Below are 15289 nucleotides of genomic sequence, written 5' to 3' on the forward strand. Positions count from 1 at the left end.
GTCTACTCGTCCTCTTCCACCTCCTCCTCCCCTTCTCTCTTCCACTTTCCTCTCCCAGGTAGGTCGAGACATACTGGGCGCGAGAACATACCGTGGCTCCACCTCCCGGAAGCACCCGCGTGACGAAGTTGGATAACCCGCGTTGAACTGCTCCTGTAGGATGCTTTCCTAGGCAGTTCCCAGTCGAAAAAAACTACAGAACTGTGTCAAAAATACGACAAAATATCCTGTAGTTCTGTCGTAACCATCAGATTTTTCTGTAGTTCTGTAGTGCTTTTCTGTAGTTCTGTAGTTTTTCTGTAGTACATTTTCTGTTGTCTGTAGTTCTGTAGCACTTTTCTGTTGTAACTACAGAAATTTGTGATGTTACGACAGAATGTTCTGTTGTCACAACAGGTTTCCCGTCAAAAAACCGCACAGAAAGTCTGTCGTAACATCACAAAATTTTCTGTAGTTTTTTTCCGACTGGGTTCGGTTGCGCGTTAGCATTGCATTGCATTTATTTATTTATTTAATATACATTTTGGTCTGGGCCTGTATAAGCTTAATTTGAGTTAATAAACCCACTCATTGGACAAAAAAGCCCTTCACTGAGTCAGAGCTATCGAAGTTGGTGAGCTTCAGGACTACGACGACGCGCACCGGCTCCAGCATTGCTGTTAAAAAAAAATCAATTCAAGCTGCTACACAACTAGTCAGACGTAAGCAGTCACTGAACAGGTAATAGGACTTCTCTGCAAGAGCAGAGTGCTATCAGGAAGGAATGACAGATGCTGAGCGCATTTGCATAGCGCCGGCAGAAGCTGCACGCACCGTTCGCCTGCTCCCTTGAACCTAGTGGAACAGACAAGTTCGATTGCGGATGACGTTGATACATTTTTATAGCAAGTGTGAAGACGTGCGCTCCCCAAAGCGAATTCTTGCTTAGTCACTACCGGCATTGGCACTCTGTATAGCGGTTTTCCCCGCCCACAGTAGGTTTTTATTTTTTGTTACGAATACCTCGATCAGCACATTACAAGATGCATGCAATGCATTATCTTTCGTTTATTCACAGACTGTCAATTCTCACCATGCATACCGCTGCTCGAGGTGGCAGATTCTTCTCGTTCACTTCAGTGGAATTTCCGTGTCAACGCTTTCATTTAGAATAGTTTGAGACCCTGACTTTCGCACGATTCTTCCTTTCTTTGGAAGCGTACTGTTCCGTGAAGAAGCCAGGATCTTTTCCTTCCAGCAATAGTATCGTTAGCTTCACAATTGATAAGCGCAAATTAAAACGCGCGCGCCGTTTCTTCTCCCGCTCACCGAACTGTTTAGCTTCAACTCCATGGACGAAATCTTGCTTGCTAAAATGTCGGTCAATGATGATCACTCAATTCTTTGCCCATTCAAATCTTGATTAAGGAAGATTCTGTGAGCTTATATATGTTTCGGATAGCAATGGGAGCTGCTCCGGGTTTCCTCGCTTACGTCCGGGTACAGAGCAGTAACAGGTCGTAGCAAAAGCCTAAATAAACTTCAGCAGCCTCAGTAACAATGCAAGATCAAAAAGTTCAAGGCTGGAACTCTCTATCAACCAAAACTATACGATTTAACGCGACTATTAGCTTTTAAAACGCCCAAATTCAATCGAGCGTCTGTTTTAGCAGCAATAAGAGGAGTCACGTAATCCCACTCGCTCACCTAGGTCGACACCAGCGCCGTTCGCTCCAGCGGCGGCGCTCGCGCCCAATATTGCGCCTCTTTCTTTCCTCCAAGTCCAACAATCCAAACACGTTTAACACTGACTCACTCGGTGTCAGCCTCTAAAAGCCACAAGTTCGCGGAATGCAGAGGCACTGTTAGAGGCGCTATAGCGTCTACTTTTAAGGCGAAGCTTAAGAGTACTCTTAATAATTTTAGACAGTGATGAATTGTGGGTACAGCAAGAGTAAACACAATGTGGGTGCACAACTGTCTAGGATCGACTAAAAGTGATTTAGATGGACACGGTGGCAGAGCCGTGACAATGTCCCCCAAAGTACCGCTTTTTGTGCAGATCTTGTGCGCGTGCTACGCTTTCGCATTCGACTGGAAGGCAGCCCTCCAGGACGATGGATTTTTGCGGCTTCCTCGCGGCGCTAGCGCGTCGCTGCGCGTGTAGCGATTGTGACGCATCGTTCCTGAGGGGTTACGCGGCATTGCCACCGACGCTGCACGTGGGGAGCATCTTCTTCGCATCATCGTCGGGCACGATGATAGCGGGAACCGCCCCCTACAGGGATCTGCTGCTGCTTATAAGTTCGAACTCGACGACGTCCCACTTTAGTGGACATGGCCGTGACGATGTCACCCAACGTACCGCTCTTTGTGCAGGTTAGTCAAGATAAATACTGTTTCCACAGTGACGACGACCTTTGTCTTATAGTGCTGTCGTGTCCACATACTGTGTGTTGCTGCTTTTGTGAGTGTATATCATTAGTAGGTTTATTGCTCAAGTTGTCAGGCGACGTAGAGGAAAGTCCTGGACCAGTGACGGAAGAGATGTTTGCAGAATTGCTTAAGAGCCAGAGATACCGTCAAAACTATCCGAGGACCAGACAAATCAGGCTTCGTCTGAAACGAGAATGCTTGAAATGCAAACTCCACTTCTTGCAATTGAACAGAAGCTACATAGCCTACAAGATACTCAGATCAGGCTCACAAACATCGAAGCTCTTGCTGATAAGTGGGATGATGGCATGACGAGCCTCGGTCGACAGGTTAACTATTTGGACAATCGTTCACGAAGAAATAATTTAATAATGAGAGGTGTGACTGAAGCCGCCCAAGAAAGCGAGGCCGTATTGATGCAGAAAGTTACTGAAGAAATTTGTACAGATATGCTGAAAGTAGAAGTAAGCTCTATTGACAGAGTTCACAGGCTTCGAAGGAAAGCATCTGGAAGAAATCGCCCGATCATTTTCAGGCTAGCGGACTTTAGAGAGAAAGTAAAGATTCTGAACAATTGTACCAACCCTGAATATACAGGGATTGGTGAGGATTACTCCAAGCGAGTTGTGGAGGTCAGGAAGAAGCTTTGGGACTCCTGTGCAGAGGAAAAAAAAAAGCAGGCCGCAAAGTCAAACTTGCTTTTGATAAACTGAAAAGTAATAATATTTTGTATGGGTGGGATAAAAACAAAAAGGTGAGGTACCAAAATCCTAGCTTCGTCGAAGGTGCCAACTGACGCTAAAAAAGTAAATCGGATGGTTTCAGGATAGTAAATATAAATTCCCAGAGCATAGTAAACAAAGCTGACGCATTGGAAGTTGTGGTCATGGAACATGAACCTGACGTTATTGTTGTAAGGAGACATGGTTACATAACAATATCACAGATGCCGACTTTGAGGTGGTGTAGCCGTATTAGTTAAAAGTCGAGATTTTGTTGTACAACCCTCCCACAATCGGACTCTTTCGAATCTGTATGGATTGGTGATGGAACAGTTTACATCGGAGGGGTATATAGGCCTCCAAAAGGGAATTTATGGAAATAAATCTTCTAGAGGGAGACAGTATAATTCTCCTTGGCGACATTAATTTACCGGGAATAAATTGGAGCTCATACTCACCCGTGAAGGTGGATGTGGCTAGTAGTGAGCAGCTACTGAACTTGACATTTTGTTATTATTTAGAGCAAATAGTAACCGAATATAGTAGGCTATGTGATACAACCTCATCCATTTTGGATGTTATTTTAGTATCACATGGTTTCCTAAGGTTTTTGAAAGATTGCCATGTTGAAGATGGGATATCAGACTATAGGATGCCAATAGCTGCTTTCAGTATGTCTCCATCCACCTCATCGAGAGGCCAGAAAAGAAAAGTTTTTAACTTTCAGTCAGCAGATGATGTGGGTGTATTAGACTACCTTGAAAGTTCATTTGATGAATTTATGCATTCCTAACAATCAAACCTGACCATTGATGACTTGTGAATTTTTTTAAAAACGTAGTAACGAATTGCATAGATCAATTTGTCCCCCAACAGAATAAGAAGTGCGGGAAGATAAGACCTTGGATGAACAGAAATATTATTCACGCAAAACGAGGAATTAAAAAAAAAAAAACGGAAAGCATGTTCCCGAAATGGCAATGATGATGACGAAAATTCTATTCGCAGTATGAGACGTGATTTGAATCACCTAATTAAGGGGTCGAAAAACAGATTTTGCAATCTCACGCTAAAAAAGTTGCATTTCAAAGCACCGGCTATGTTTTGGCGTTTTGTAAATCCGCCACCAAGTAGCGCTCTTATAATGCTGAAGTTAATACTGCAGAAAGAGCCGATTAATTTGATATTTTCTTTGCGTCAGTTTTTACTAAGTATGATGCTTCACTGCCTAACATTTGCGACTACTCTGCCGTCCTGCCATTTCTGACATTGAGATAACCGAGAAAGGGGTTCTAAACAGTATGCTTAATATTAAAACAAGGAAAAGCCCTGGATCAGATGGTATTCCTAATGAATTCTTTGTAAGGTATGCTTAATGGGTGTCTAAGTTCCTTACGAAAATATATCCCTCTTCAGTAACGAAGGGTTTGTTCCCAGCCGCATGAAAACTATCCAGAATAGTACCAGTTCATAAAACCGGCAGCATTTCAGACATTAGCAACTACCGGCTAATTTCTCTCACAAGTACCAGCTCTAAGCTCCTGGAACATATTATATCCAAATACCTTTCGCATTACCTTGAAACGTATGACTTTTTCTCACCTGTACAACATGGATTCCGTAAAGGTCTGTCTACTATTACAGAGTTAGTTGTAGTCCACGAAACTTCGCAAGCGATAAATTCCCACGGACAGATGAACCTTATTTATTTAAATTTTTCAAAGGCGGTTGATAAAGTTTGCCATCCCAAACTTTAGCTGAAAATGAAAACAACGTATAAGAATCCTACCAATATGTGGTTCATCTCGTACATAAAAAGCCGCCAGCAGTATGTTGAAAGAGACGCGCGTAGATCTAGCTTACAACCTGTGATATCTAGTGTACCTCTGAGCAGTGTTCTGGGCCCCTTTTATTTCATATTTTTATTAATGATCTGCCAAGTCGGGTTTCTGTTCCTATAAAATTATTCGCCGATGACTGCGTTCTCTATAATACCATACAATCTTTGATATATGAAATCAAATTATAATACAGCCTTGAGAACATAATAAAATTGTGTAATGACTGGAAAAGGATAATCAATCCTATAAAATAAGTATGCATGTCTATTACAAGAAAGAAGAAGATCCTGCAATTTCCATATAGTATCCACGGCAGCGAGCTCCGAAGGGCAGAAGAGTACAAATATCTGGGATGAATATTCAGAAGCGACTTGCGATGGAATAAATATACATAGAAAATAAGTAACAAAGCAAATAAGGTGCTTTGGAGTTGAAGGCGTAATGTACCAAAGCACTACACCTGAAATTAAAAACTTAGCCTATACAACACTGGTTAGACCTGTCACTGAGCACACGAAAATAGTCTGGGACCCTTAAAGAGAGAAAAATCGTAAGAAACTGGATATGATTCGAAGATTAGCTGCTGGATTCATATTTAACAAATATAGCCGTCTTCATTCCTCTTCAGAATTATGTCAGCGCGCAAAGTTTCCTAGCTTAGAGTTAAGGTCCAAGTGTGATAGGTTGCAATTTCTGTTTCTTATTATCCACAACGAAATAAAGATCAATAGGATGATATATTCTGAAGTTAATAGCAATGAAACATCTAGACACCGCCGCATCATGTATATTCCCCCTCCAGCAACTCGTATTAATACATTCAAGTATAGTTTCTTCCCAGAACGATAAAAGACTAGAACATGTTCCCCGATTTCATAGTTCGGTCTACTTCTTTTAATGCTTTTCTGAATAATTTAGACAGTGCTATTTATTGTGAGACTGCAGTGTGTTCAATATGTGCGCTATTTATGTTATTTTGTCATTTTTGTTCAAGTGTATTATTTGTATACGTGGCTCTAAGAGAGCTTGACGTTTTGTTTGTAACGCAGTGTATGCTATGCATTGCACAAATTTTCCGGTCCTTGTAATTTGCTGTTATTTATACTACGTATTGCGCACTTGACCTAATCAGTTGTGTTGTCATTGCTTGTTTTCATTTCCTTTGTGTTTCCACTCCTGTAACGGCCCTCACAGGGCTGGCAGTATAAATAAGGAAAGAAAGAAAGAAAGAAAGAAAGAGAGAAAGGAAGAAAGAAAGAAAGAAAGAAAGAAAGAAAGAAAGAAAGAAAGAAAGAAAGAAAGAAAGAAAGAAAGAAAGAAAGAAAGAAAGAAAGAAAGAAAGAAAGAAAGAAGACGCACACGTTGCTTGTCTAGGAATGATAACTTGACCTCGCAATCAGTTTTACAACCGGTGGATCCGAATTTCATCTCCACGTGTCCTGTTCTGATCTATTGGCTTGTAACAGGAATCTCAGCTTCAATTGCAGTTCACAAGTCTTCAAAACATTTGTCTAAAATATTGAATCAAGCAGAATAGAAATACGCGAGCAAATCATGAGACACATGTTTCAAATGTTTCAGCAGACATTACGCACGAAGACAAGCTCTAGCGGCGAAGTACACAGCAATATTACTGAAAGTTTTCAAAAACAGTAGCAGGAAAAAAAGAAAATATGTGTATGTTCAAAATTTATGTACACAGAAAACAAGCATGCGTGCCTGAAGAAAGAATTAGCATAAGTGTTTCAAACATTTTAGTGAATGATAAAATACTGATGTCTTTGTCCAAGCACTTCACTCCAATATCGTAAAGGTGAACTTCACCGTATTGCTTTCATAGTTTTCTCGGCATGCTTTAACTTCTCAAAAATTAAACTAAATGTTTTAACATGAAATGATGTTTTATTATCCTTTAACATCAATTCAACGTGATAGCGGAAAGGCGGATTTTTGGAGCAAACCTCATTTTAGCGCGGCACGAAAATCGGGACCGGTCGAAAGAATCGTGACGTCACAACCAAAAACCTCACAGACCGTAAAATATCCCACATTACAACAATGATGACGTCACTGCGCGATTCATCGTTATATAGCATACAGTTTCATGACATCACACGAACATGAAATCGATTAGATGATTAGACAAACTGCGATTTATGCTAGTGAACTCTTTATAGCCTGTTTAAGAGTTCGTTCTGTGAACCTTTCTTACTTTCTGGTTTGGTTTGGCTGAAGTTATGTTTTCGAAAGGCTAGTAAGGCGTGCAATGTAGCTTTTGCAGAAAACTGAGGCGCCAATAACGATGGATACAGTATTGCATGCCCCCTCCGGGATGATGGTCTACGGGAACGATGCGATACTGACCATAAGAAGTCAGGAAGCATGATCCTTTCGAGATATTATGCAATTATTTGATTCCAAGTGTGAATACGACTAGATTCACTGCCGTCAGAGATAAATCGCTTAGGCTGAATATGCGATTCATGCAAATTCTACCGCGCAGTCGACCATACTGCCCTTTTAAGAATGTCGAGTAATGTAAGTAACGAAATATGCATGGATACATTCGGAAAAACACACTCGGATTCGGAAGGTACTTATACATTATGACCAGCAGTCTACCGCTATCACTAAAGGAGAAAATATATAATAGCTGCATCCTACTGGCACTGACCTATGGGGCTGGAACGTGGAGGTTAACGAAAAAGATTTTACGTAAGTTGAGGACAACGCAGAGGGCTATGGAGCAGAAAATAATTGGTGTAACATTAAGAGATAGGAGGCGTGCAGAGTGGGTGAGATAAAAAACACAAGTTACTCACATTCTAGTCAAAATCAAGAATGAGAAACGAGCATGGGCAGGCCATGTAATGTGAAGAAAGGATAACCGCGATGGCCTCTAAGAGTAATCAATCGAATTACAAGACAAGTTAAACGTAGCAGGAGCGGCAGAAAATTAGGTTGGTGGGATCAGGTTAAGAAGTAAGCATGGTCAAGTGGATACAGCTAACACATTACCGGGTTATTTGGAAGTAATTGGGAGAGGCCTTCGTCCTGCAGGGGGTATAGTCTGGCTGATTATGTTGATGCCATTGCGTCGATTGTTCCGCATGTTCTGCCTTTCGAACGGTGTATGGTCATAGAGCAACATTAGCACATCAGGTAGAAAGACAGCTAAAATTCCGAGAGCACTATGTAATCTAACAGCAGAAATGTGAAAGCGTGAGCGTTGGTGGTGCGCACGATGCATCACGTTTGCTTTCATTGTCATTATCAACTAAATGCAGTGTCATTGTCATCGGTCTATAATCCTCACTGTAGAAAAAGAGAATTATGATGTGTGTTTCACGCTCCCAGGCGTGGCGCTGTTGGTTAAAGCGCTTGGCTGGGGTTCCGAGGGATGGAGGTTTGATTCTCGATGGAGACAGGATTTTTATTTTTCTGATGACGTTAGTTTCGATTTCGGGCGATAACATCATTTAATTGACAGCTATAGTGTGACCGGACGAATGAGTGCCGACAGTATAAGCGGTTTGGCGAGAACACAACCAAGAGAAAAGGAAAATATGGCGAGATTTCAAGCCGTTCATTGATGCGGTGCGAACAGCAACTTTACACCCAATTTCTGTAAGATATCATGTCTTAGTGATGATTTCAGCAGGAAGAACAAAATGCTTTTGAAATGCTACTGCACGGCTGTCATAACTTGGAGTATTGGTTAATTGTTTTAGAGGTAATGTTTTACCCATTCAGCTTCTTTACATTGGTGCGAAACAGTCCAACGTGAACGTAAAAACTAGGCACGAATGGTACACGAAATCAAAACAAAGAAGTTCAGTATGGTTCTGTGGCAAAAACATTTCGAACAAAAAGTCCTATTGGTCTTTAGAAGCGTTTCTCATTGTTTCAGTGCCCGTTTTGCTCTATCACCAGAAAGGTAGCACTTTCTATGCCACCTTTCAACGCCTAGAGTTGGTATACAACAAGACGAATATATCTGGAGAATAAATGCTGATATGCGCACCTTTGATTATGCCTATCTTTAATTATAAGCAGCTTCGATCGTGATATAAAATACATGTCGAAGGAATTTAGTACTCCGTCGTGTATTGGCAATTAAGCAAAGAAGGTACAACGGGCTGTATTTAGGATTGACGAATTCTTGCTGACTCTGATCCTACCAGCAAAAGCTATTTCTGAAAAGTTGCGACTAAGAGGGCGTTTTTAAAGTAACATGTTCTCCAAGACTTGACACGAAAAATTGTCATTACCAGACTTGGCAAATAATTTCGCAAGGAGTACCTGATTCCAATGAGCTGGGTTAAAACTCACCAGTCACTGAGGGATGGATGGTTCAAAGTGTAGAGCAGAGTCCAATGTGGGCGCTTTTATATGGTCGCGATTTAGGCATCGTGATCAGCTGAAGGCGCTGACGTTGGAAAAAGCATCGGAATGCAACCATCGCTTCGCGCAGCGCGAATTAAACATCAACGAGGCAAGCACCACTGCAGTATCCTTTGTTTTTTGCCCTCATTCGTCAACAGTAAGTTCCGTGGTTACGTCAATTGTTACGTGATCGGCAGCGATATAGGCCAGTCGGAGAGCATTCTCATTCAAAGGCGCTGCGCTGGGCAAGGTCGGTATTGATAACGGGCTATCGGCGAGCAACGTCACGAAAAATAATTATTCTTTCTGTTCTTGAGGACAGTTATGCATACGCTTGGCCATTGAGGTCGACAAGGAAATTCTACTGCAGCACAAGAATTTGAAATTAGCACCAGACAATTTCACTACAGACATGCATCTACAACGTATAATCGGCGAGAAATCTTCGCGAAAATCGTTGAAATAAAACGATGCCTGCCGTAGTCAGCACCTGACTTTGTGGCCGAACGTAAAAGAGTGGCGAGTGCAAAACGCGATCAAGTATGTGTACCGTGATTAAGAGCAAATAAAAAAAAAGGGGGCAATCGAGTTGCGACCTCAAGGTTGTAACGCAACGGCGATAGTGACTCCATTTTGAAGGCTCCCTTGCGGGTTCTCGTTCGCATCCATTCACTTTGTTAGTCGGGTAATTAATACAATTTCATTTCTGGCTCAATTATCCCGCAATTAATAATTAGCTTGCAGTTGCAATATGCCACATTATTAGTAAATCAACAGGACATAGGTATAAAGCACCACTCCAACTAAGCGGTTGGAGCCTGCCTGCATGATATTGCGGTCAGCGTGTCTAACTTGGGATCCAAGAGTCTCAAGGCTGCATTCTGATTTAGGCCTGTAGCATCTCAAAAGCAAGATCCTAGACGGCAGAGCCTGCCAGTTGGGAGATCATGATGGGAGTCATGGGAGCTCATATGCCGCGTGACATAACGGTCATCAAGCGTACGCCCTGGTCACCTGCCCATTACCTCCTTCAAGAGCCATTCAAGCGGTTTTTCACACGTAACGCCGACAACTCCGGATTTTCAGAACAATCCTTTGTCTGCATCGCAAATAACGCTGACGCTACAAGGTGAATCCAGTGAACAGTTACCTAGATCTCAAGATAGGCCACGTAGTGCCGGCTACAAATCAGGTTACACGCAGTAATTTTGGACCCCTAAGAAAACAAATAGTGCGCGCAGCAGTGCGCCGAAACGGAGCACGAAAGCACACAGAGAAAGAAGTGCGTTTTTAGCTTGCTATCGTCCTACGCTTATGTGCGTTCCTCCATTAGGCTGCTGCTTGGACTGGCCCACTTTTCAATTTTAGCCAATCGAAATGCAGAGCTTGGATTGAGAGCAGAGAGAGTCAATTCGCGAGATTAAGAAAGCTCCCTCACAAGCTGTAATATGATGGAGCATTTAAGTCCCTGTTGTTCTGAAGAGCGCTAATTCTCAAAAGCAACCCCACACTGAAACCGAAACAAATTGTGTTTTATTCTTCAGATGCTAGCGCGTGTATTTGTAACCAATCCGGGGAAACTATTTTATCCGAGCCATAACGGAAAATAACGCAAAGCTTCCAAGCAGTTTTCTTTGACTGCAGGAAGAAATGCTAACCATAAATGCATGTTATAAAGACATGCATTGTCTGCATGACCAAGCTTCTGTCTTAAATGAAGCATTTCATCACCACGTTCATTCACATCTAGAGGTTCAAAATGTGCCACGGGAATGATCTTATCGCACTCCTTGGAACGTAGCATAACGAGGCATCGTTAAATACCGAACAGGTGTCTTGCCTCTTGTCGTCCGCGGTATACTGAAAGGCATGCATAACTCTCGCGAATAAATTTAAAGCAGGATCTTAAAAATTAGGTCAGAAAATTTGCAGGCTACCGAAAATTCGTGTAGATTTTCGACACTTTGCTGATGCAAAGACTACTGCGCGAAGACGTTGACCGTGCACGTCTGCCTTTCATCATCAAATGGACTGATATTTTCGAATGTGTTTTCACTTCGCACTTATCCTATGCTTGTTAAATGTTACGCTTATAGTTCGTGCAGGTGTATTAGTTGCGATGGATGAGAGTAGTCATGATTTACCAAAAAATAGACATGTTCAGATTGATAACAGGCAAACAGAGGCCAACTATGAAAAACAACAGAACCGTTTGGCAGCGATAGCCAAACGGTTCTGAAAGTCGACGTTGTTATGCGTCCCTTGTTTCGCACCTTCAGCAAGGCCCCATCCAGCTAATAAAACTTAGCACTATCAGATATAATAAAGACGGCTATTGTCAAGGTTTACACATAAGCTGTCCTCGCCTAATATGTACGAGGTTCTCGTATGCAGCTGTTCATAAAAACTGGCCTATATTAGAGCGCCTGCGTGTGGCTGTTTAATAAAGAGAACACAGCATGCCACTTCAAGAACACTTCATTTGGTACACCTGCCGGCTCAAAACTTGCAAGTCCGGCTCGCAAAAAATTGTGGAATTACGCTCTGTAAGCACAGCATTTTCGTCACTCCTAGGTTGGCAGCCAAAGAGAGCTGCAGCTCAAGGCCATCCAGATTTGTTTTTTAACCAGCTCCTTTCAGCTTTTCAGACGTTGCTAACAATAACCTCACATGCACTTTCCTATAGTGAGGGAGGCGATATTGTGAACGACTTTTATGCTGGAACATTCCCATACATAGCCAGACGTTCCACTCGAACATTAATGCAATTCAGTGCTTTTATATATCCGAAGTGAAGAGCATATGTGCATGATGTATCGGAGTTTATAATTCATGCGTGTGGATAAGAGCGAATGATTACAGATTCTGCTTTATATCATGCAGGTCACATCAAAATCAAATGTTAATGTTACATAAAGGATATAGAAAAACTGTGGGAAACATTTGAAAAACGCCTATATAGCAATTATTATATCTTCCTTATCATATGGATGCCATCTCTTGACATCTGGAGAGTGAAAAGAGGTTTTAAAAGTGTCACCGGAATGACCTTGTCGAATGAAACATTTCTGTATGGATCGATCAACTGGCATTTTCACCATCGATCGAAATGCTCGTTCTGCGATCGGTGCACTTGAGCTTGGTGACCCCTGTCACCTTTGCTTATGCTATTATGCTCCCAGAATGTCCACCAGCTGTAGGTTTGCAGGAAGACGATGTGATTTCAAAAGACGGAATTGCCCAGAAGAGTAGGGACACATGAAAGAGAGCTATGGTGAAGCGAACCATGCCAAAGTCATTTAGCAAATATTCAAGACCCACTACCGATGCGAATTAATCATCGCAGCCTGGAAACGTGTAAGGTTTTGTTAAGAAGGCAATTTCAGTTGATTATTCACTCCGAGGGGCGGTAGCAGGTCTGTTCGTGTGAGGAATGAACTACGTTGAAGAGAAAACTTTTAAAATAGGCTGAAAGGTGCATATCACCGTTAAGCCCCGCAGGGGTAGCGCAGTGGTTATGGCGCTCGACTACTGTCCCCAAGGATGCGGGATCGAATCCCGGCCTCGGCGGCCGCTTTTCGATGGAGGCGTAAAGCAAGGCGCCCGTGTGCTGTGCGATGTCAGAGCACGTTAAAGAACCCCAGGTGGTCGAAATTTCCGAAGTCCTCCACTACGGCGTCTCTTATAGCCTGAGTCGCTTTGGGACGTTAAACCCTAAAATCAAACTAAATCAAACCGATGTTCGCGTTAAGTAATTAACTGTAGAAGAGCACAGCACATCTGGACAGCGCTTCACACGTCACCGATTCCAGCAATTTGTATTATGCCAGAAAATGCGCTAGGCTACAGTTGATGCCTCCACACTTTGATGCGCCGCAGGTCCCATTGGCCTTTAGCGACATGTTCAGCCTATTGGGCCGCCTTTTCATCTTTGTTGGTGGCTACAAGAAAGCAACGTTGGGGGCCTAGGCAAGTCAGAAATTTCTTTCTCCTGACTCACGCATCTCCGTTGCACAGCTGGGGTGGCAGCGTTACTGTCAACGGCCTTTTGAAAGTGCGTAAGGAATCGATGAACGGCAGCGAATACGAATATTTCGAACACGCAATGCGTATTGTTCGCTCTGTCCTCCCGCCGTGGATAATTTACTAGGCACAATTTCAACGTCTCACCCGCAGGCAGTGGGACAGCCTTGAGGCTATCAATCGTGATGTTATGCGTGTCATAACATGTCTCCCCCATCTAACACCAATACGCGTGGTTCAGGAGTACGCTCAACTAAATACGCTCAGTGAACTCATTGACCAGCGGATGACAAACAGAGCTCGCAAACAGTCTTTACAACTCCATCGTTTAAAGACACTACCTCCGTGGTCTTATTGCCAGCTCACGAACAATCGTCTCACTGCTTCCCCGTCGGTATCATCCCCCCTACTTTGACTATGGAAAAGATAGTCAAAGTAGCCGAGGAGTTCTATACAGATCTTTACAGTAGCCAAAGTAGTCAGGACCGTAATGAGATTGGCGGTAGGGAAAAACAGTCAGACGTTCCACCAGTGACGAAGGACGAAATCAAGAAAGCACTAGAAATTATGAAAAGGGGGAAATCAGCTGGAGAGGATCAGATAACTACAGATTTGCTGAAGGACGGGGGGGATATCGTGCTAGAAAAACTGGCCACAGTGTATACGCAGTGTCTGGTGTCATCGACGGTACCGAAACCATGGAGCAATGCAAACATTATCCTCATTCACAAAAAAGGGGACTCTAAGGACCTTAAATATTACAGACCAATCAGCTTACTGTCTGTTACGTATAAGGTATTTACTAAGGTAATCGCTAATAGAATCAGGAGAACCTTAGACTGCAATCAAGCAAAGGATCAAGCAGGGTTTCGGAAATGGTACTCTACTATCGAATATATCCATACCATCAATCAGGTGATAGAAAAATGCTCGGAATATAACCTGCCCTTATACATAGCATTAATCGATTACGAAAAAGCATTTGACTCAGTTGAAACCTCGGCGGTGATGCAGGCATTGCGGAAATCAGGGGGTAGACGAACCGTACGTGAAAGTGCTGGAAGATATATATAGTGGATGCACAGCAACCATAGTTCTGCATAAAGAAAGTAAAATTCCCATAAAGAAAGGTGTTAGGCAAGGAGATACAATCTCCCCAGTACTATTCACAGCTTGTTTAGAGGAAGTATTCAGAGACTTGGAATGGGAGCAGTTAGGGATAAGGGTAGATGGAGAATACCTCAGTAATCTGCGATTTGCTGATGACATTGCCTTGCTAAGCAACTCGGGGGATGAACTGCAAATAATGATTGATGACCTAGACAGGAAAAGTAGAAAGGTAGGCTTGAAAATCAATATGCAGAAGACTAAGGTAATGTTCAGCAACCTCGGGAAGGAACAGCAGTTTACATTAGGTAGCGAAATACTGGAAGTAGTAGGCGAATATGTCTACTTAGGACAGTAGTAACCGCAGATCCGGACCATGAGAGGGAAATAACAAGAAGAATAAGATTGGGATGGAGTGCATTTGGCAAGCATTCTCAGATTATGACTAGCAGCTTACCGGTATCGCTCAAGAGGAAAGTATACAACATTTGCATCTTGCCTGTACTCACCTATGGGGCTGAAACGTGAAGATTAACCAAGAGAGTTCTAGGGCATTGCTACTGATGAGTTGTCCATGTTTAGCACACAAGCTGTTGCGCGAAGCTATCGCGGAGAAAAAAAAAAAAAAAAAAAAAAAACGAGACACGTGAATGCAACCATGCGACGATGCTGTCTGACCGTCCCTTCATTAAACTGCAGTCCATGTACGGATCGCAGATGACTGTCCCGACTGTTTTGTGCAAGGAAACAGAAGGAACCGTTTCATGGTTCAATCATGCTTTTTGTCAAAGCCCT

This window comes from Amblyomma maculatum, chromosome 11, assembly GCF_055883805.1.
Source record: "Amblyomma maculatum isolate TAMU_Amacu chromosome 11, ASM5588380v1, whole genome shotgun sequence".
In the NCBI taxonomy this organism is placed as follows: Eukaryota; Metazoa; Arthropoda; class Arachnida; order Ixodida; family Ixodidae; genus Amblyomma; species Amblyomma maculatum.